This window comes from Hyla sarda, chromosome 8 (genome assembly GCF_029499605.1).
Source record: "Hyla sarda isolate aHylSar1 chromosome 8, aHylSar1.hap1, whole genome shotgun sequence".
Classification (NCBI taxonomy): Eukaryota; Metazoa; Chordata; class Amphibia; order Anura; family Hylidae; genus Hyla; species Hyla sarda.
The window spans coordinates 94,775,486-94,799,145 of NC_079196.1; the positions used below are offsets into that span (position 1 = coordinate 94,775,486).

General features: G+C 44.7%; 1 protein-coding gene across 6 annotated transcripts in view; it reads left to right on the top strand.

Moving 5' to 3' along the window:
* The first annotated feature begins 1,657 nt into the window (after positions 1–1,657).
* The window catches only part of MAP3K13 (mitogen-activated protein kinase kinase kinase 13), a 165,504-nt gene continuing 143,501 nt past the window's right edge, over positions 1,658–23,660 (top strand). For 2 of the 6 annotated variants that reach the window (XM_056534160.1, XM_056534165.1), the window contains exons 1-2: positions 1,658–1,788; positions 4,327–4,356. The gene's annotated coding sequence lies outside the window, so the exon portion shown is untranslated. Of the gene's footprint in view, positions 1,789–4,326; positions 4,357–21,248; positions 21,424–23,660 lie in introns of all 6 variants that reach the window. The other 4 variants (XM_056534163.1, XM_056534166.1, XM_056534161.1 and 1 more) reach the window with 3 other exon arrangements.

Sequence of the window (23,660 nt, forward strand, 5' to 3'; positions counted from 1 at the left end):
AATAGTATGCCACTGATTCGGATTTATCAAGCTCAAAATAATATGCGCTGCAATTAACAGTGTGAACTGCAACACACATTCCCATTGAAAACAATTGCAGCTTTCTACAGAAAGTGTTTCAGCTTGTAATAAGCACCACAAAAATTTGCCAAAACTTCATCTGGCCCGACTTTAGATCGCTATGGTGCTTTTGATGCTATGGGCACTATTGTTTGTATGCTACACAGGTAATCCTATGGCCTGGTGTGGTAAGGGCCTGTTCACAAATTACAAAATTTCCCAGCAGAACCTGGTGGAGAAATTCCGATTGGAAATTCCATAGCATCCGAGTCCCATTATTTACAATGGGATTCTGCTGCACCAAATTTCCCCAGCAGATGTTTCAGCGGCAGAAAGTCCGATTTCGACATCTGCCTAAAGAATGAACATGTTGGTGGGAAAAGTGCGGAAATGCATTGCCGTCTATGGAGACGTATTCTGCTTGCAGCCATCTGTAGAATGTCCGCCTGCAAATTCCGCTGTGCTGTGTGAACATACCCTAAATGCGCCGCTCGGAAATCCGCTGTCTCCAAAGATGGCAATGCATTTAGAGAGGATTCTGCTGAAAGAATTCACATAATTTCTTTCGATGGGGCTGGAATCAGATTTCAGCCGTGTGCACAGTGCAGCAGAATCCCATTGTAAGCAATGGGATTCTTCTGCAACAGACTTTCCGAGCAGAATTTTTCCAGCAGATTTCGATCAAGAATGTAAACATCCCCTAACAGTATGATACCATTTTAATTCGTTCCCAACCCATGACATACATGTACTTAAAAGGACTGGCAGGGGAGTACCATGCAGGCTCAGTACCTAGCATCTGATGGTAATGACAGACATCAGAGATTGCTCCTATGTCCATCAATGAAATGGTTAAATGCCGTGATAGAGCATTGATAACATAGAACAATGTAATGCAATAGCATTCCATTGATGTATGTAAACCATGAACAGATGGCTTATAATAGGCCCCAATGGGGGTACAAAGATGTGGGGAATAAAAAAGGAAATTAAATAAAAAAAAAAAAAAAAAAAAAAAAAAAAAATATATATATATATATATATATATATATATATATATCAAAAAAATCCCCACCTAATATAAATTAAAATGACCACATTTTCCAATTTTTTCTAATCATAAAACGAATCATAAATTATCCAAGTTTGATGTCATTGAAATCATACTGACCCATAGAGTAAAGTTAGCATGTCAAATTTACCATATTGTGGCCCCCACATATCATTTCTTGCTTTGTAATACATTATTTAAAAAAATAAAGTAGGTCAATGAAAAGTGCAACTTGTCCTGATAAAAATAAGCCCCAATACTGCTTTGTCAGTGGAAAAATACAATTATGGGTCTTAGAGGAAGAAGAAAACGTAAGCCACAAATCAAAATTCCAGGGGTCCTGAAGGGGTTAAATTTACGTCATAAGACATCCATGTATGCTGCGTGACAGATCATTCAAGTTTTTGCAAATAAAAACTTTTTTTGTTTTGTTTGTTAAAGAAAGTAATGTAATAAACACTATGAACACAAGGTGGCGATGTTGCCTTATAACAATAGGAAATTTATACTCTACATGAAACACGAAGCGGGACCTCAGGCTACTGGGCTGTAATCGGAAGACAGGTGACCCTGGTGACAGTGGGAGGAGCTTAGTGAGCGCGTAGAGCTGCTGAGATGTCAGGTGACCGTGTGATGGAGGTGGGCGGAGCCTTCCACCCACGAGATGTCTGAAGAGCGTAAGTGACGTCCTTTGTAAACTAACCTGGCAAAGCATCATGGGAGATGTAGTGAAATAATGGGGATGCTACTACACAGTGTCCTGGTGATAGAATGGATGGGGTTGGAAATCCCAGGATACATGAGCAGTTCGTACATTATATCCTATCAGGAAAAAAACAAATAACATTTTTATAAACCTGATTGTTTAATAGGACTCCAGGAACATTGAGGGGGGATTTATCAAAACCTGTGCAGAGGAAAACTTGCCCAGTTGCCCAAAGCAACCAATCAGATAGCTTCTTTCATTTTTCACAGGTCTTCATAAAAATGAAAGCAGCAAGCTGATTGGTTGCTATGGGCAACTGGGCAAGTTTTCCTCTGCACAGGTTTTGATAAATCTCCCCCATTGGTTATTCCAAAACTCACAGAAAACCCATTGATGCCTATAGCAACCAATGACTGGGTAGCTTTAATTTCTGGCTATGGGAAACAGTTTTGCGGCGCAATTTTCAGTCTTGTCAAAAGCCAGATACGGAAAATGTTACCGGTATATTAAAAATACCCACAATGCAATCCAACCAATGCTCCAATTCCCGGAATGTTGCACCCTATGCTATACTAGTATTTCCCAACATGAGTGCCTCCAGCTGTTGCAAAACTAAAACTCCCAGCATGCCCGGACAGCCAGCGGCTGTCCGGGGATGCTGGGAGTTGTAGTTTTGCAACAGCGGCAGGCACCCCTGGTTAGGAAGCACTGACCTAAACTATATACTACTATATAGTTCAACATGCTGGGAGTTGTAGTTTTGAAACAGCAGCAGGCACCCCTGGTTAGGAAACACTGACCTAAACTATATGCTACTATATAGTTCAACATGCTGGGAGTTGTAGTTTTGTAACAGCAGCAGGCACCCCTGGTTAGGAAACACTGATCTAAACTATATACTACTATATAGTTCAACATGCTGGGAGTTGTAATTTTGTAACAGCAGCAGGCACCCCTGGTTAGGAAACACTGACCTAAACTATATACTACTATATAGTCCAACATGCTGGGAGTTGTAGTTTTGCAACAGCGGCAGGTACCCCTGTTTAGGAAACACTGACCTAAACTATATACTACTATATAGTTCAACATGCTGGGAGTTGTAGTTTTGTAACAGCAGCAGGCACCCCTGGTTAGGAAACACTGACCTAAACTATATACTTCTATATAGTCCAACATGCTGGGAGTTGTAATTTTGTAACAGCAGCAGGCACCCCTGGTTAGGAAACACTGGTCTAAACTATATACTACTATATAGTTCAACATGCTGGGAGTTGTAATTTTGTAACAGCAGCAGGCACCCCTGGTTAGGAAACACTGACCTAAACTATATACTACTATATAGTTCAACATGCTGGGAGTTGTCGTTTTGTAACAGCTGGAGGCACCCCTGGTTAGGAAACACTGACCTAAACTATATACTACTATATAGTCCAACATGCTGGGAGTTGTAGTTTTGCAACAGCGGCAGGTACCCCTGTTTAGGAAACACTGACCTAAACTATATACTACTATATAGTTCAACATGCTGGGAGTTGTAGTTTTGTAACAGCAGCAGGCACCCCTGGTTAGGAAACACTGACCTAAACTATATACTACTATATAGTCCAACATTCTGGGAGTTGTAATTTTGTAACAGCAGCAGGCACCCCTGGTTAGGAAACACTGACCTTAACTATATACTACTATATAGTCCAACATGCTGGGAGTTGTAATTTTGTAACAGCAGTAGGCACCCCTGGTTAGGAAACACTGACCTAAACTATATACTACTATATAGTTCAACATGCTTGGAGTTGTAATTTTGTAACAGCAGCAGGCACCTCTGGTTAGGAAACACTGACCTAAACTATATACTACTATATAGTTCAACATGCTGGGAGTTGTCGTTTTGTAACAGCTGGAGGCACCCCTGGTTAGGAAACACTGACCTAAACTATATACTACTATATAGTCCAACATGCTGGGAGTTGTAGTTTTGCAACAGCGGCAGGCACCCCTGGTTGGAAAATACTGACCTATACTATATACTACTCTATAGTCCAACTGCTGGGAGTTGTAGTTTTCATTTGGGGCAGCTGCTGAGCCACAGGCTGTTTTAAGGCATGTTGGGAGTTGTAGATAGTAACTAACTGCAACTCCCGCATTTAATTGAAAAAAAGCGATCAAAAAGTCACATCAAAACAAAAATGGTCCTGTTAAAAACTACAAATGGGTGGTTAAAAAAAAAAAGAGCTCTCATATAGGCCTGTATAAGGAGAAATAAAAAAGTTATAGGGGTCAGAATAGGACAAAATTTCCCCCACATATCTGTATCCTGTGATGTTATGCATATGTAAGTAATTATGCAAATTAGCGTGGCCGGTGGCAACCCAACACGGGTTCAGAAGGAACATGGCAGCAGGCGGTTTTGAAATTCGCCCGAAACGGGGTATTTTTTTTAAATATTATCTCTATGTCGCCAGTAAACACACATTTTTGAGAATTCTTTTTTTATTTTTTCCTCCAGAATTCTGCTGGTTGCCCTTGGAAACAGAAAGTAAGTTATCTGCACTAAACTGTCAAACAATGGATTAGATCCTAGTAGGCAGCTCTCTACATTAAAGGGGTTCTCCAGACATTTTACATTGAATAGAATAGGAGACGCACTGCAGTATCTCGGCACCACCACTATACAATGAATGGCACCGACGCTTTTCAGTTAATTCATTGTCTATATGACAATATCCTATTGTCTATAATGATGTTTCCTAACCAGTGGGCCTGCCACTGTTTCAAAACTACAACTCCTAGCAAGCTGGGAGTTGTAGTTTTGCAACAGCTGGGGGGACACTGATCAGGAAACACTAGTCTATAGGATGAAAAAAGCCCTGAGCACTCCTTTAACCCCTTAAGGACCAGGCCATTTTATACCTTAAGGACCGGAGCGTTTTTTGCAATTCTGACCACTGTCACTTTAAACATTAATAACTCTGGAATGCTTTTAGTTATCATTCTGATTCCGAGATTGTTTTTTCGTGACATATTCTACTTTAACTTAGTGGTAAAATTTTATGGTAACTTGCATCCTTTCTTGGTGAAAAATCCCAAAATTTGATGAAAAAAATGAAAATTTTGCATTTTTCTAACTTTGAAGCTCTCTGCTTGTAAGGAAAATGGATATTCAAAATATATATTTTTTTGGGTTCACATATACAATATGTCTACTTTATGTTTGCATCATAAAATTTATGAGTTTTTACTTTTGGAAGACACCAGAGGGCTTCAAAGTTCAGTAGCAATTTTGAAATTTTTCACAAAATTTTCAAACTCACTATTTTTCAGGGACCAGTTCAGTTTTGAAGTGGATTTGAAGGGTCTTCATATTAGAAATACCCCATAAAAGACCCCATTATAAAAACTACACCCCCTAAAGTATTCAATAAAACATTCAGTAAGTGTATTAACCCTTTAGGTGTTTCACAGGAATAGCAGCAAAGTGAAGGAGAAAATTCAAAATCTTCATTTTTTACACTCGCATGTTCTTGTAGACCCAATTTTTGAATTTTTGTAAGGGGTAAAAAGGAGAAAATTTTTACTTGTATTTGAAACCCAATTTCTCTCGAGTAAGCACATACCTCATATGTCTATGTTATTTGTTCAGCGGGCGCAGTAGAGGGCTCAGAAGGGAAGGAGCGACAAATGGTTTTTGGGGGGCATGCCGCATTTAGGAAGCCCCTATGGTGCCAGGACAGCAAAAAAAAAACACATGGCATACCATTTTGGAAACTAGACCCCTCAGGGAACGTAACAGGGGGTAAAGTGAACCTTAATATCCTACAGGTGATTCACGACTTTTGCATATGTAAAAAAAATATATTTTTTTTTTACCTAAAATGCTTGGTTTCCCAAAAATTTTACATTTTTAAAAAGGGTAATAGCAGAAAATACCCCCCAAAATTTGAAGCCCAATTTCTCCCGATACAGAAAACACCTCGCATGGGGGTGAAAAGTGCTCTGCTGGTGCACTACAGGTCTCAGAAGAGAAGGAGTCACATTTGGCTTTTTGAAAGCAAATTTTGCTCTGGGGGCATGCCGCATTTAGGAAGCCTCTATGGTGCCAGAACAGCAAAAAAAAAACACATGGCATACCATTTTGGAAACTAGACCCCTCGGGGAACGTAACAAGGGGTAACGTGAACCTTAATGCCCTACAGGTGTTTCGCGACTTTTGCATATGTAAGAAAAAATAATTTTTTTTTACCTAAAATACTTGTTTTCCCAAAATGTTTACATTTTTAAAAAGGGTAATAGCGGAAAATACCCCCCACAATTTGAAGCCCAATTTCTCCCGATTCAGAAAACACCCCATATGGGGGTGAAAAGTGATCTGCTGGCGCACTACAGGTCTCAGAAGAGAAGGAGTAACATTTGGCTTTTTGAAAGCAAATTTTGCTCTGGGGGCATGCCGCATTTAGGAAGCCCCCATGGTGCCAGGACAGCAAAAAAAGCCCACATGGCATACCATTTTGGAAACTAGACCCCTCGGGGAACGTAACAAGGGGTAATGTGAACCTTAATACCCTACAGGTGTTTCACGACTTTTGCATATGTAAAAAAATATATATTTTTTTTACCTAAAATGCTTGGCTTCCCAAAATTTTTACAATTTTAAAAAGGGTTATAGCAGAAAATACCCCCCAAAATTTGAAGCCCAATTTCTCCCGATTCAGAAAACACCCCATATGGGTGTGAAAAAGTGCTCTGCTGGCGCACTACAGGTCTCAGAAGAGAAGGAGTCACATTTGGCTTTTTGAAAGCGAATTTTGCTCTGGGGGCATGCCGCATTTAGGAAGCCCCTATGGTGCCAGGACAGCAAAAAAAAAACACATGGCATACCATTTTGGAAACTAGACCCCTCGGGGAACGTAACAAGGGGTAATTTGAACCTTAATACCCTACAGGTGTTTCACGACTTTTGCATATGTAAAAAAATATATATTTTTTTTACCTAAAATGCTTGTTTTCCCAAAAATTTTACATTTTTTAAAAGGGTAATAGCAGAAAATACCCCCCAAAATTTGAAGCCCAATTTCTCCCGAGTACGGCGATACCCCATATGTGGCCCTAAACTGTTGCCTTGAAATACGACAGCGCTCCAAAGTGAGAGCGCCATACGCATTTGAGGCCTAAATTAGGGATTGCATAGGGGTGGACATAGGGGAATTCTACGCCAGTGATTCCCAAACAGGGTGCCTCCAGCTGTTGTAAAACTCCCAGCATGCCTGGACAGTCAGTGGCTATCTGGCAATACTGGGAGTAGTTGTTTTGCAACAGCTGGAGGCTCCGTTTTGGAAACAGTGGCGTACCAGACGTTTTTCATTTTTATTGGGGAGGGGGGTTGTATAGGGGTATGTGTATATGTAGTCTTTTTTACTTTTTATTTTATTGTGTGTTAGTGTAGTGTAGTGTTTTTAGGGTACAGTCGCACGGGCGGGGGGTTCACAGTAGTTTCTCGCTGGCAGTTTGAGCTACGGCAGAAAATTTGACGCAGCTCAAACTTGCAGCCGGATACTTACTTTAATCCTCCGCCCATGTGAGTGTACCCTGTACGTTCACATTGGGGGGGGGAACATCCAGCTGTTGCAAAACTACAACTCCCAGCATGTACGGTCTATCAGTGCATGCTGGGAGTTGTAGTTTTGCAACCGCTGGAGGCTCCGTTTTGGAAACAGTGGCGTACCAGACATTTTTCATTTTTATTGGGGAGGGGGGCTGTGTAGGGGTATGTGTATATGTAGTGTTTTTTACTTTTTATTTTATTTTGTGTTAGTGTAGTGTAGTGTTTTTAGGGTACAGTCGCACGGGCGGGGGGTTCACAGTCGTTTCTCGCTGGCAGTTTGAGCTGCGGCAGAAATTTTGCCGCACCTCAAACTTGCAGCCGGATACTTACTGTAATCCTCCGCCCATGTGAGTGTACCCTGTACGTTCACATTGGGGGGGGGGGACATCCAGCTGTTGCAAAACTACAACTCCCAGCATGTACGGTCTATCAGTGGATGCTGGGAGTTGTAGTTTTGCAACAGCTGGAGACACACAGGTTGTGAAACACCGAGTTTGGTAACAAACTCAGTGTTTTGCAACCAGTGTGCCTTCAGCTGTTGCAAAAGCTACAACCCCCAGCATGTACGGACAGCGGAAGGGCATGCTGGGTGTTGTAGTTATGCAACAGCTGGAGGCATACTACTTTGGCTGGGGATGCTGGGGATTGTAGTTATGCAACAGCTGGAGACACACTGGTTTGCTACTTAACTCAGTGTGCCTTCAGCTGTTGCAAAACTACAACTCTCAGCAGTCACCGACAGCCAACGGGCATGCTGGGAGTTGTAGTTATGCAACCACCAGATGCACCACTACAACTCCCAGCATGCACTTTAGCTGATTGTGCAAGCTGGGAGTTGTAGTTACACAACAGCTGAAGGTGCACTTTTCCATAGAAAGAATGTGCCTCCAGCTGTTGCAAAACTACAAGTCCCAGCATGCCCATAAGGGCATGCTGGGAGTTGTGGTGGTCTGCCTCCTGCTGTTGCATAACTACAGCTCCCAGCATGCCCTTTTTGCATGCTGGGAGCTGTTGCTAAGCAACAGCAGGAGGCTGTCACTCACCTCCAACGATCCAGCCGCACAGGTCAGTCCCTCGTCGTCTCCGCCGCCGCCGCTGCTCCTGGGGCCCCGATCCCAACAGGGGCGCCGGGGGTTGGGGTCCCCAGCACCCGGGGTGCACGTCCCGCACCCGCTCACGTCCTCCGGAAGAGGGGCGGAGCGGGTTGCGGGAGTGACACCCGCAGCAGGCGCCCTGATTGGTCGGCCGGTAATCCGGCCGACGAATCAGGGCGATCGTGAGGTGGCACCAGTGCCACCTCACCCCTGCTGCCTCTGGCTGTTCGGGGCCGTCTCTGACGGCCCCGATCAGCCAATAATTCCGGGTCACCGGGTCACTGGAGACCCGATTGACCCGGAATCCGCCGCAGATCGCTGGACTGAATTGTCCAGCGATCTGCGGCCATCGCCGACATGGGGGGTCATAATGACCCCCCTGGGCGATATGCCCCGATGCCTGCTGAACGATTTCAGCAGGCATCGGGGACCGGCTCCGCTCCAGATGGTTGCGGGGGGCCGGTAAAACACATGACGTTCTCATACGTCATGTGTCCTTAAGGACTCGGAAATGGAGACGTATGAGAACGTCATGTGTCCTTAAGGGGTTAAAGAGGTTGGTGATATATTATTATTTCGTAATGAGGCCAGTACTCACCCTGGTCCCTGTGACTTACTACTTCCTAGACTCTACCTCAACACAAGAAAGTTGGCACTGGTGCAGGTCACTGATGCGGCCAGTGATTGGCTAAGCAGCAATTTTCTTGTGTCTAGAAAAGATGTCACCAGAAAGTGATATATTAGATTACAGAGCCTATAGTTATTGGGGGATCAATTGAGCATTGTAAGATTCTCTGATCGCTCGACTAGCCTATGTAGTATTAGCTGCTGAATACTACATAGGATTTTTTTTTCTTTTTGGAACACAGAGCTCTCTGCTGACATCTCTGTCCATTTTAGGAACTGTCTAGAGCAGTAAATGTTTGCTATGGGGATTTTCTCCTACTCTGGACAGTTCTTAAAATGGACAGATATGTCAGCAGAGAGCACTGTGGTCATGATGTCAGCAGAGAGCTCTGTGTTCCAAAAAAAAGAATAGTATTCAGCAGCTAATAAGTACTGGAAGGATTAAGATTTTTTAATATAAGTAATTTAAAATTCTGTTTAACTTTCTGGCACTAGTTGATTTTTTAAAAAAAAAGGTTTTCCACCAGAGTACCCCTTTAAGTTCTGGTGTCTTACCGTCACTTGTGGTGGTAGCTAAAACTACAGTTCCCAGCACTCCCTTGTGGCTTATTTTGCCTTTTAGTGTATGACCTGTTTTTAGCTTTGTCCATTCCCACAACCTGTTGGTTTCCGCCCCTGACATGCCCTTCTTCATTACTTAGTCCGCTCAGTGTCTGCCCCTTCTCCTGTTGTATTCCGCCCCTTTTTCTGCCTATTGCAGATTTTGTTGTGTGTTGTCAAATGATAAAAAAAAAAAAGACATCAAATAACTCAGGGCACATAGCCAGTGCCAAAAGCGCTGCCGAAGAAACCAAAAACAGCGCCTGCACAATGTATGCCCCTTTTGTCGCCAAGGACGCTTTTGAGCTAAACAGAACATGCGTAGTAAACTGTGGCTCCAACCACAGCGGCAGGGAAATGCACCTGCATACTCCACACACAGTAAGTGGTAAAAGAGTAGCAACAGAGAAAGGCACGGCAGCTGGCTACAGCCCAAGGTGGATCCCTTCACAAACATTTGAATATTTAGTAGATGGGCAGTGCGAAGTACAGACAAAAGAGGACGGCTCAATGCACGTCACGATCACAAGATGGCCGATGAGAAAAGACAGGGGTTTCCAGTCGCAGGAACGTCAAAAAACGACAACACTTCCTCCATACAGCAATGGTATAAAAAAAAAACCTTTTACAGATGGAATCCTAAAGCACTCACAACGCAGTCTAGCAGTACATAAGGGGAAAAACCGTCGTGCACAAACTCACCCAGCAGAAGAGTACCCCTTTAAGGTTCATACAGCAGAGTTCCCTAGTGCATTTCTGTGCATGGGAATTCAGTAATGTGAACATTCCCTTAGGCTAGATTGACACTGGAAAATCTCTGCCAAGCAAATTCCGCAGTGTGCACTGAGCAATGGAATCCCATTGACAGCAAAGGAATTCTGCTGCACTGGAATTTCCAAATTTAATTTTTAAGTGAAAATAGCTCGGAAATTCTGAAGTGTGAACATAGCCTTATTCTCTGCCTGGATGCAGGGGCTGTCTTGCTGAAGACTCATGTTTTCCTCAAGTTTACCCCCAATCTTATCAAAACCAATATTAAGGCTAGGTTCACACTGCGGAATCTCCAGTCAGAAAATTTCCGCCCAGAGATTCCAAGTGCGGCCAGCGCAGACTGAATCTGTTGGCACTAGGACCGCGCAGACACTGCAGTCTCCAATAGACTGCAATGTGTCCCGCGAGTATTTCCGAAAATTTTCGAGCGGATTTTCTGTTCACAAATTCCGCTTCACAAATTCTGAAGTGTGAATTTGTGAACAGAAACCCATTCACTATACAGTACATTTTAGTAAGTGGAATCTCCGCCTGCAATTTCAAAGCGGAATTGCAGGCTGATATTCCATAGTGTGAACCTAGCCTAAACATGAGAAACCTCTGTAAAAAAAAAAAGCATAAACTGCAGAAAGAAAATTAGGTTTCAGTGAACAAATATATACTGTAATTAATTGTAAGTAATAGCGAGCACTATAAAGTTCGTGGTGCGGTGTTGTTCAGCAGCACCTCTTGATAAAGGGAAACCGAAACGATCGTAGGGGTCAGGGCTCTGCAGCTTAATATGGGTAAGCTTACTATATGCACTTTATTTTACCAGTCTCTGTGTCTCTCTGCAGTCTGCATGGATCCATAGATAAGCGCTTGTGCTACTATTATATTATCACACTATTATTGCGCAATATTATATCTTTATATGTATATGCACATGTGAGTTGCAACTTACTTTAGCACTTGTTTGCACTAATTTATACTCTATTATACCCACAATTGTGGTCAGTGTATATTATAATTGATATGCAGTGCAGTTCTCTTAGAGACTGAGATACTATATTAATTATTTGTTACACCATATTATATGTTAGCCCATTGCAGCTGGCAGTAGCCCTATTTTTTTGTACTGGAATCTAACCTTAATCCCATTTTCAATTATTGGCGTCTGTTTACATTGTTTTTTAAATTGTATCAATAAAATCATGATTTTAATTAAGGAGTTGTTTGAACTCGATTTTCTCTTTGTGTACATGGTATTATGAGTTCTCCTGTGTCTATGCAGGAATTAGTGTGCCCCCCGACTGTATGCCATAGAGGCAAGGGGTGATCACGCACGTTTTATGCTAGAACCTGTATTAACAAATATATACTGCAGCTTGCCCAAGGAGTTAAGAAACTATCTCTTCAGTTTGCGTAGCAGGTCCCTCCCAGCAGTAGGCATTCCTGTTCCTGGCAGCAGAAATATGAGCCAGTGTTTGCAGAGCTGAACCTGAGTACAGCACATCTCACATATCTCAGCTGCTTGAAACATCTGTACTTACCAGAATCATGTACATGTTATTCTACCCCATCCAGAACGGCACCATATACCGGAGTAACTGGCTTCCCACAACAATGCTTAGTTTCTAGAATACGACCAACACTTCCCAGTGATCAGGACTCTCTTCATATCACATAATGGTTATTATTCACTGCTGACCAAACCCATGATCCTGTTACCAGAATGAATGTGTGCGCTTCCTTCTTCCAATTAAGAATTTAGCTTTCCTAGAAGGGCTCCCAATTCCTCCAAGTTCCAGAATATAGAGGGGACAGTTTAATACCCTGTGCACCAGTTTACTGGTATACAAAAGTGTTGTGTCCCGGTGCCGTATTGCATACCGTACCTTGTGTAGTGGTCCCCAAAGTCAGAGTTCCTACGTTCAGGTAGGGTCCCCCAGGTGGGGACAGCCCCTAGTCGCCTCCTTCCATTCTAATTCTATAATGTTTAAAAGTGTATATTTAATAATGTAAATATCTAATATAAGGTATATTAGTGTACTTACCTTGTTAGCGTCACAGGACCTTAGGTCATGTGACCATGTTAATTCCTCTATGGTATGTTGGAGGACCTTTGGAGGTCCTTGGGTCACATGTTACCCATAATTCTATGTAAAGGTGATTGACAGAAGTAGTGGACCAATCAGCTTTAGTCCAGCGCCTGCCCATATAAGGGAACTGTAGCCAATTATCGCTCTCTTGGGTTGCTACTCCCGTGGATGCCGACTACCAGGACTGATCTGCACAACTTTCAATGACAAGCTAGGCCTGAAGCCTGTCGGCCTCAGCACAAAACTAAACTGTGAGTTCTAAACTAACCCCCGCTAAAGCTAGCGTGACTACTGGACCGCAACTAGAACCCCTAAATCCAGTGGGACATCGCATATCAGTCTACGGACTCTAAATTGCTTAAGGTCCCGACCACTGTCAATCTCTAAGAGACTTTGCATGTATAGAGACTGTTCTGGTTGTAAAGCTTGCATAAAATCTTCAGTAAAGTTCCGACAAGTTTCTGGAAAACTCTCCGGTTGTGGACATTCAATTATTCTATACCTCCCTATCGCTCTTGGGAAGGGTGGCGGTAGGACAAGCATTACAGAGGAGCCTCACCCTGGCGTCACGAATAGCAAGGGTTAACAAACACCCTTTAGTAACCGCACAGCTACACTCCCCATACCCTACTCCCCCCAGGCTATCACAAAAGTAACGATGTGTGTACACAGTTTTACAACTTTCCACTTTAAAACACTCAATCCACTTTCTAAAAATTGCGAGGGACTAAGATGGTGGGAAATGGTTCCCACAGCCCCGTGGATTTAATGTAATGCATGCCCAAAAATTTGCAGAAATGTTAGCAAAAATCTAGGACACCTCGTAGTACGCATAGATTTCAGCATGTGGCACACACAATGTGCACCAATATATGGGACTGTATTACTGAAGTGCATGTGTTGACAGCTGTCTAGAGGCTATTTAGTACTCCACAGTACTATATGTACTTAACTGCTCTTTTCTAGTACTCGCACAGTGATTTATTAGCTTCCAACAGCTTCTTCCGGCTGTTAATTGTGAGGGCTTGCTTTATACTGTATATGTCCATTGAATACATTTATTTTCCTTAATCTTAGAAACATAGAAACATAGAATGTGTCGGCAGATAAGAACCATTTTGCCCATCTAGTCTGCCCAATAATCTGAATACTATGAATAGTCCCTGGCCCTATCTTATATAAAGGATAACCTAATGCTTATCCCATGCATGTTTAAACTCCTTCACTGTATTTTCAGCGACCACTTCTGCAGGAAGGCTATTCCATGCATCCACTACTCTCTCAGTAAAGTAATACTTTCTGATATTAATTTTAAACCTTTGCCCCTCTCATTTAAAACTATGTCCTCTTGTGGTAGTTTTTCTTCTTTTAAAAATGTTCTCCTCCTTTACCGTGTTGATTCCCTTTATGTATTTAAAAGTCTCTATCATATCCCCTCTGTCTCTTCTTTCTTCCAAGCTATACATGTTAAGGTCCTTTAACCTTTCCTGGTAAGTTTTATCCTGCAATCCATGTACTAGTTTAGTAGCTGTTCTTTGAACTCTCTCTAGAGTATCTATATCCTTCTGGAGATACGGCCTCCAGTACTGCGCACAATACTCCAAATGAGGTCTCACCAGTGTTCTGTACAGCGGCATGAGCACTTCTCTCTTTCTACTGCTTATACCTCTCCCTATACATCCAAGCATTCTGCTAGCGTTTCCTGCTGCTCTATTACAATTTCTTCCTACTTTTAAGTCTTCTGAAATAATTACTCCTAAATCCCTCTCCTCAGATACTGAGGTCAGGGCTGTGTCAAATAATCTATATTCTGCCTGAGGGTTTTTACGCCCCAGGTGCATTATTTTGCACTTATCCACATTAAATTTCAGTTGCCAAAGTTCTGACCATTCTTCTAGTTTGCCTAACTCCTTTTCCAATTGGTGTATCCCTCCAGGAACATCAACCCTGTTGCATATCTTTGTGTCATCAGCAAAAAGACACATCTTACCATCGAGACCTTCTGTAATATCACTAATGAAGATATTAAACAATATTGGTCCCAGTACAGATCCCTGAGGTATGCCACTGGTGACAAGACCGTGCTCTGAATATTCTCCATTGACTACAACCCTCTGTTGTCTGTCACTCAGCCACTGCCTTATCCACTCAACAATATTGGAGTCCAAGCTCAATGACTGTAGTTTATTGATGAGTCTTCTATGTGGGACTGTGTCAAAAGCCTTACTAAAATGTAGATATGCAATGTCTACTGCCCCTCCACAATCTATTATTTTAGTCACCCAGTCAAAAAAATCAATACGATTTGTTTGACATTATCTCCCTGAAGTAAACCCATGTTGTTTTTCATCTTGCAATCCATGGGATTTTAGATGTTCCACAATCCTATCCTTTAGTAGGCTTTCCATTAATTTCCCCACTAGTGATGTCAGACTTACTGGCCTATAGTTGCTTGATTCCTCCCTACTACCTTTCTTGTGAATGGGCACAACATTTGCTAATTTCCAATCTTCCGGGATGGCTCCTGTTACCATTGATTGGTTAAATAAATCTGATTGGTTAAATAAATTTGTTGATTGGTTAAATAACTCTGTTAACGGTTTTGCTAGCTCACCACTAAACTCTTTTAATCTTGATTTTTTATTATTTTTAGCTGGCTTTTGGGGCTTCAGTACCAGTTACTAGTTTTTCATAGAGTTACTGACTGTTGACATTATTGTAGAACTATTGTAGAACAGCGTTCATTTAAATAGCTCTCCCAATTGGTCCCCACTAACAAAAAAAAACAAATCCCACTCACCCTCCTTCCTCTCCAGTGCTAAGGCCGGGCTTTCTTCTTCCTCCCTTGGTCTTTGTCATGTTACCAGTACTTCTCCTGCAGTCTGCATGTGATGAAATGACATTATCTCATGTGGCCCGCACCAGAAGCCCTGCATCGCTATACAGTACAGGAGCAGAGACTGTAGTCCCTGCTCCTGTATGTGCCTCTATGTGGCATGCTAAGCTATTGGTGTATAACACCATGAAATGTATGGACAGGAGCAGGGACTCTCTGTCTGGATTCCCTGCTCCTGTACAATGGCACAGGGCTTCTGGTGTGGGTTGCATGAGATTATGTCATTTCATCATGCGAAACCTGTATGAGAAGTCTTATACTGCTCCTGGTGAAATAGCAAAGACAAGAGATAGAAGAAAGCCTGGCCTGAGCGTTGGAGCAAAGAGAAGGTGAGTGGGGTTATTTTTTATGTTGGTGGGGATCTATTAGTGTAGTTGTCTAATGGGTGGCATTACAATCTGCATTGCAAATCTGCAGCAAATGAAGTACACTACAGTACATGTTGATGGGGTTTTTAACTCCTTAAGGACACATGACGTACTGGAACGTCATGTGTCCACCCTCGATCTATGACGCTGGGCCACGGCCCAGGGCCACGGCCTCTAGCCGGGACCCCTGTCTAATAGCGTGCGGCATTGATCGCGTTGCCACGCGCTATTAACCCTTTAGACGCAGCGTTCAAAGTTGAACGCCGCGTCTAAAGTGAAAGTATGCCGGTTAGCTCCGTGGACTGTTCGGGATAGCCGCGGCGAAATCGCGGCATCCCGAACAGCTTACAGGACAGCAGGAGGGTCCCTAGCAGCCTCCTCACTGTCCGATCGCCGAATGACTGCTCAGTGCCTGAGATCCAGGCATGAACAGTCAAGCGGCAGAATCATCGATCACTGGTTTCCTATGAGAAACCAGTGATCAATGTGAAAGATCAGTGTGTGCAGTGTTATGGGTCCCTATGGGAGCTATAACACTGCAAAAAAAAAAGTGGAAAAAAAAGTGAATAAAGATCATTTAACCCCTTCCCTATTAAAAGTTAGAATCACCCCCTTTTCCCATAAAACAAAAACAGTGTAAATAAAAATAAACATATATGGTATCGCCAGGTGCGGAAATGTCCGAATTATAAAAATATATCGTTAATTAAAGCGCACGGTCAATGGCGTACACGCAAAAAAATTCCAAAGTCCAAAATAGTGCATTTTTGCTCACTTTTTATATCATAAAAAAATGAATAAAAATCAATCCTATCAATGCAAAAATGGTACCCCTAAAATCTTCAGATCACGGAGCAAAAAATGAGCCCTCATATCGCCCCATACGCAGAAAAATAAAAAAGTTATAGGGGTCAGAAGATGACAATTTTAAACGTATTAATTTTCCTGCATGTAGTTATGATTTTTTCCAGAAGTACGACAAAATCAAACCTACATTAAGTAGGGTATCATTTTAATCGTATGGACCTAAAGAATAAAGATAAGGTGTCATTTTTATCGAAAAATGTACTACGTAGAAACGGAAGCCCCCAAAAGTTACAAAACAGCTTTTTTTTTTTCAATTTTCAATGATTTTTTTTCCCGTTTCACCGTAGATTTTTGGGCAAAATGACTGACGTCATTACAAAGTAGAATTGGTGGTGCAAAAAATAAGCCATCATATGGATTTTTAGGTGCAAAATTTAAAGAGTTATGATTTTTTAAAGGCAAGGAGGAAAAATCGAAAATGCAAAAACGGAAAAACCCTCGGTCCTTAAGGGGTTAAAGCCCTATGAAAATGTAACAGAAATGTTACACATAGGCCCTCATTTACTAAGAAAATCGGGTTGTAAGTCTATCTTGCTTTCTTACCCGACTGCTTTTTTCCCCTGGTATTTATTATTATGTCGCATCCTGTTTGTCGCACGTGGGTTTTGTAGGTTTTGGTTTCCAACTCCTCTGAGCTGTCGGGAACAAATCCACAACAATTCAACAAATTCGGGTTGGAAACCTTAATAAATATGTGGGAAAGCTCAGAAATGTCGGGTTACGCCCCTTTTTCGGGTTTGGGAGAATCCACATCGGGTCCGTCGGGAAAAAATTTCGCATAGTGTCGCAGACTGGCGCACGATGTCTGCGACATGGCGCAGACAAAGATGCGCCAAAAAAACCCGACAAAAGAGGTCGGGTTTAGAATAGTAAATGAGGGCCATAGTGGTGGATTTGCAGCTGGCAGTGCCACCGATATGGAAAAGAACTTACCCCATTGCCATTCAATCCTCTTCTTTCCATGTGCACTTTTATCTCTCGGCAGAAGATTTCCATTGCATGTGAAAGGGGATTCAGATACTCCACTCACATCCAGGAAGCGCAAAGAATTGATGTTACGCCTAGCGCTCCGGGTCCCCGCTCCTCCCCGGAGCGCTCACGGCGCCTTTCTCCCTGCAGCTCCCCGGTCAGCGCTGACCGGGAGCGCTGCCCTGTCATGGCCGTTGGGGATGCGATTCGCACAGCGGGACGCGCCCGCTCGCGAATCGCATCCCAGGTCACTTACCCGTTCCCGTCTCCTGCGGTCATGTGCTGGCGCGCGCGGCTCCGCTCTCTAGGGCGCGCGCGCGCCAGCTCCCTGAGACTTAAAGGGCCAGTGCACCAATGATTGGTGCCTGGCCCAATTAGCTTAATTGGTTCCCATCTGTTTCCTGGCTATATCTAGTCTCCTCCCTTGCACTTCCTTGCCGGATCTTGTTGCCCTAGAGCCTAGTGAAAGCGTTTTTGTGTGTTTATACCCTGTGTACCAGAACTTTGCTATCTCCCCTGACTACGAACCTTGCCGCCTGCCCCCGACCTTCTGCTACGTCCGACTTTGCTTCTGCCTACTCCCTTGTACCTCGCCTATCTTCAGCAGCCAGAGAGGTGAGCCGTTGCTAGTGGATACGACCTGGTCACTACCGCCGCAGCAAGACCATCCCGCTTTGCGGCGGGCTCTGGTGAAAACCTGTAGTGTCTTAGAACCGGTCCACTAGCACGGTCCTCGCTATCCCTCTCTGGCACAGAGGATCCACCTCCTGCCAGCCGGCATCGTGACAGTAGATCCGGCCATGGATCCCGCTGAAGTTCCTCTGCCTGTTGTCGCCGACCTCCCCACACTGGTCGCCCAGCAAGCCCGACAGATTGCCCAACAAGATCACCAGCTGTCGTACTTGACCACCATGACTCAGCAACTCCAGTCGCAGCTACAGCAGATTCAGTCTCAGCTACAGCAGCAGCAACCATCTCCTCCGCCAGCTCCTGCACCTCTTCCGCAGCGAGTGGCCACTCCTAGCCTCCGCCTGTCTTTGCCGGACAAATTTAATGGGGACTCTAAGTTTTGCCGTGGCTTTCTTTCCCAATGTTCCCTGCATCTGGAGATGATGTCGGATCAGTTTCCTACTGAAAGGTCTAAGGTGGCTTTCGTAGTCAGCCTTCTGTCTGGAAAAGCCCTGTCATGGGCCACACCGCTCTGGGACCGTGAAGACCCCGTCACTGCCTCTGTACATTCCTTCTTCTCGGAAATTCGAAGTGTCTTTGAGGAACCTGCCCGAGCCTCTTCTGCTGAGACTGCCCTGCTGAACCTGGTCCAGGGTAATTCCTCCGTTGGCGAGTACGCCATACAATTCCGTACTCTTGCTTCTGAACTTTCCTGGAATAATGAGGCTCTCTGCGCGACCTTTAAAAAAGGCCTATCCAGCAACATTAAAGATGTTCTGGCCGCACGAGAGACTCCTGCTAGCCTGCATGAACTCATTCATCTTGCCACTCGCATTGACATGCGTTTTTCTGAGAGGCATCAAGAGCTCCGCCAGGAAAAAGACTTAGATCTCTGGCCACCTCTCCCACAGTCTCCACTGCAATCTGCGCCTAGGCCTCCCGCCGAGGAGGCCATGCAAGTGGATCGGTCTCGTCTGACCCTGGAAGAGAGGAATCGCCGTAAGGAAGAGAATCTTTGTTTGTACTGTGCCAGTACTGAACATTTTCTGGTGGATTGCCCAATCCGTCCTCCACGTCTGGGAAACGCACGCTCGCACTCAGCTCTCGTGGGTGTGGCGTCTCTTGATGCCAAGTCGGCTTCTCCACGTCTCACGGTACCTGTTCGGATTTCCACTTCAGCCAGCTCTCCCCTCTCAGCCGTGGCCTGTCTGGACTCTGGAGCTTCTGGGAATTTTATTCGGGAGTCCTTTGTGAATAAATTCCATATTCCGGTGACCCGTCTTGTCAAGCCACTCCGCATCTCCGCGGTCAACGGAGCCAGGTTGGACTGTACCATACGTTTCCGCACGGAGCCCCTTCTTATGAGCATCGGATCTCATCACGAGAGGATTGAACTTTTGGTCCTCCCCAATTGCACCTCGGAAATTCTCCTTGGACTTCCCTGGCTTCAACTTCATTCCCCAACCCTGGATTGGTCCACTGGGGAGATCAAGAGTTGGGGGTCCTCTTGTGCCAAGAACTGTCTAAAACCGGTTCCCAGTAACCCTTGCCGTAACTCTGTGGTTCCTCCTGTATCCGGTCCCCCTAAGGTCATTAAGGACTCTGCCTGCCACAGGAAATGCCCCTCCCCCCCTCCCAGGCAAGCTTCTGTGTCCCCTCATGGCCCTCGTCCTGGTGTCACACTGCCCCGTGCCAGGTCTCGCCCTCTGCCCTCTCTCCCCATTCCTACTCCTGCGGTTCTGCCTGCCGTTGAGGAATCCCTCCTTCCTTTCCCGGTGTCCTCATCCCAGGGGAGGCAGTTACCCGATAAAGAGAAGGGGAGACCTAAGGGGGGGGGTACTGTTACGCCTAGCGCTCCGGGTCCCCGCTCCTCCCCGGAGCGCTCACGGCGCCTTTCTCCCTGCAGCTCCCCGGTCAGCGCTGACCGGGAGCGCTGCCCTGTCATGGCCGTTGGGGATGCGATTCGCACAGCGGGACGCGCCCGCTCGCGAATCGCATCCCAGGTCACTTACCCGTTCCCGTCTCCTGCGGTCATGTGCTGGCGCGCGCGGCTCCGCTCTCTAGGGCGCGCGCGCGCCAGCTCCCTGAGACTTAAAGGGCCAGTGCACCAATGATTGGTGCCTGGCCCAATTAGCTTAATTGGTTCCCATCTGTTTCCTGGCTATATCTAGTCTCCTCCCTTGCACTTCCTTGCCGGATCTTGTTGCCCTAGAGCCTAGTGAAAGCGTTTTTGTGTGTTTATACCCTGTGTACCAGAACTTTGCTATCTCCCCTGACTACGAACCTTGCCGCCTGCCCCCGACCTTCTGCTACGTCCGACTTTGCTTCTGCCTACTCCCTTGTACCTCGCCTATCTTCAGCAGCCAGAGAGGTGAGCCGTTGCTAGTGGATACGACCTGGTCACTACCGCCGCAGCAAGACCATCCCGCTTTGCGGCGGGCTCTGGTGAAAACCTGTAGTGTCTTAGAACCGGTCCACTAGCACGGTCCTCGCTATCCCTCTCTGGCACAGAGGATCCACCTCCTGCCAGCCGGCATCGTGACAATTGATGTGTATTTTGAATGGGAACCACACTGAAATCCATTCCATATCTGACATGCATGAATGGTGCCTATAAGGGTGAGTGCAAAAAATTAAACGCTACATAACCATTTCAATTAATCCTTGGAAGCTTTAGTGTACATTTCTTGTATATATACAAAAGTTCCAAAAGTTTGATGAAAAGTAATGCAAAGAAATCAAAAACAATTTGGGGTGAGATCCGAATTCAATCTTTACCAAATCAGCAAGTCACATGTGGATTTTGCTGTAAAATCTTTGGGATACATTATGTCCTAACAGTATTTCAGGCAATGTTTGTGATGATACTTCCTATTTCTGACCACAGGTTTATGGCGCCAATACTTTTTTAATAATGACTGCAGAGAGTGCTCTATACTGATATATGTTTTCAGATCTCCACAATGAAATGTGTGAAGAAATGTCAAGAGCTCAGGGGTTAACCTTTAACTAGAAGATGTGTGGAATTCCCCTTTTCACCTCACCCGGTATCGGCACAAGTGGTAAGTCTCTGTCTGTGTTTATTTCACTGGAGGTGACATCACCAGTTTCACTGTTAAATAATTGAAATGTACAAAGAAAAACACTAGCAGCAATTTCTGGTATATTATAGCTATTCGACTGTTTTGTTTAGCTCTATGTACAGTACCTTTCAAGAATCACATAAATAGAAATGTTGCCATGTTCCTATGTGTTTCTCATAACCTGCTGGGCTGTCTGGGATTTCAAACTTCCCACTTCTAGTCTGTAAGTCTTGCCAACAATAGCAATGTTGCTCCTAGCCCCAATTCTATACCAGCCTTGGTGGCACCTACTGCAGGCCTAATAAGACCATGTTATTTGCTAGTATAAGTATATAGATATCCAGTTTGCAACCATCCACCAACTTCCACAAGGCACACAGACTGACGGGGAAGAATTCCAGTACTCTTGTAGAAGGGGGTTTGCCATGGCATTTACTATTTTCCCTTTATTTGTGTTATCTTTTATAGTTATTTTAGGTCACCTTATAAAGTCACCACACAGGAGAAAAAGAAGTTAGTTGTTACGTTATGCACTCCGGCCACACACGCTGGCCGTGAGCGCATGGTCCCCTTGCCTTTTGCAGCCGACGGGGCTGGGACTCGCATCGCGGGACACGCCTGTATGCGAGCCCCAGTCCTTCACTCTCCGGTTGTTTCTCCTGCCTCTTCCTCTCTGCTCCGGCGCACGTATCCCCGTCCCCTAGGGTGCGCGCGCCGGAGCTTTAAGATTTAAAGGGCCAGTACGCTCATTAGTGTAATCCACCTGTGGCTCATTTATAAATTCCTCCACCCTCCTTAGTTCCCTGATGGATCTTTGTTGCCTTGTGCCTTTGAGAAAGCGTTCCTCTGTATTGCCTTGCCGTTTATCAGATCTCTTGCTCTTGTGACTTGGCTTTAGGTTCAACTTCTTCATTCACTTCTGTCCAGCAGACAAGAACATCAGGGCTGATGCTCTCTCCAGGTCCTCTGATGTCGTTGGTTTTGGACTCCACGCCTAGGCATATTATTCCTCCTCACCGTTTGATTCCTGCCGCTCCTGCTGAGATTCAGCAAGTCCCTCCGGCAAAATCCTTTGTGCCCGCCAGATTGAGACACAAGGTCCTGAAATGGGGTAATTCTTCCTTGATAGCAGGACATCCTGGAATATGCAAGACTCTACTTCTTCTTTCCCGGCACTACTGGTGGCCCCGTCTTGAACGTGATGTTTCGGATTTTGTTTGGTCCTGTGTAACATGTGCCCGTGACAAAACGCCTCGACAAAGACCTGCAGGACTCTTACAGCCTTTACCCATTCCAGAGACTCCCTGGTCCCATATCGTCATGGATTTCATCACCGATTTGCCACCTTCTCATAATAACACTGTCATCTGGGTTGGTGTAGATCAGTTTTCCAAGATGGCTCATTTCATTCCTCTACCAAGTCTTCCTTCTGCCCCGCAGCTGGCGAAGTACTTGATGCATGTCTTTCGTTTACATGGTCTTCCTCAGCATATCGTTTTGGATCGAGGTGTGCAGTTTTTCTCTAAGTTTTGTAACCGTCTGGACATCAATCTGGACTTCTCCTCAGCTTACCACCCTCAGACCAACGGTCAGGTGGAGAGGATTAATCAAATCCTTGAGACTTATCTTCGGCATTTTGTTTCAGCTCGCCAAGATGATTGGGTCGACCTACTTACCTTGGCTGAATTCTCATATAATCATAATCCGAGTCCACAAGGTCGTCTCCCTTTTATGTTGTCTACGGACTCCATCTCCGTTCTTCTCTTCCTCTCCCAGTCTCCTCCGGTGTGCCTGCTGTTGATGAGCTGGTCCATGACTTCTCCACCATCTGGCAACAGACCCAACAGTCATTGTCCCAGGCTTCTTCACGCATGACGGTACAAGTGGATAAGGGTAGAAGACGTCCTCTCCTGGTGATATGGTGTGGGCTTTCATCCAAGTACATCCGCTTCAAGATCCCCTGTTACAAGCTCGGTCCCCGCTACCTTGGTCCCTTCCAGATTCTACAAAAGATCAATCCTGTCTCCTACAAACTCCGTCTACCTGCTACGTTACGCATTCCCAATTCCTTCCACGTCTCTTTCCTCAAGCCTCTTGTCATAAACCGGTTCTCTCAGAAGAATCTTGTCTCCACACTTGTCTCCGGCTCATCTGACATATACAAGGTTAAACAGATTCTTGCTTCAAAAACTGTAAGAGGTAAACAATTTTTTGGG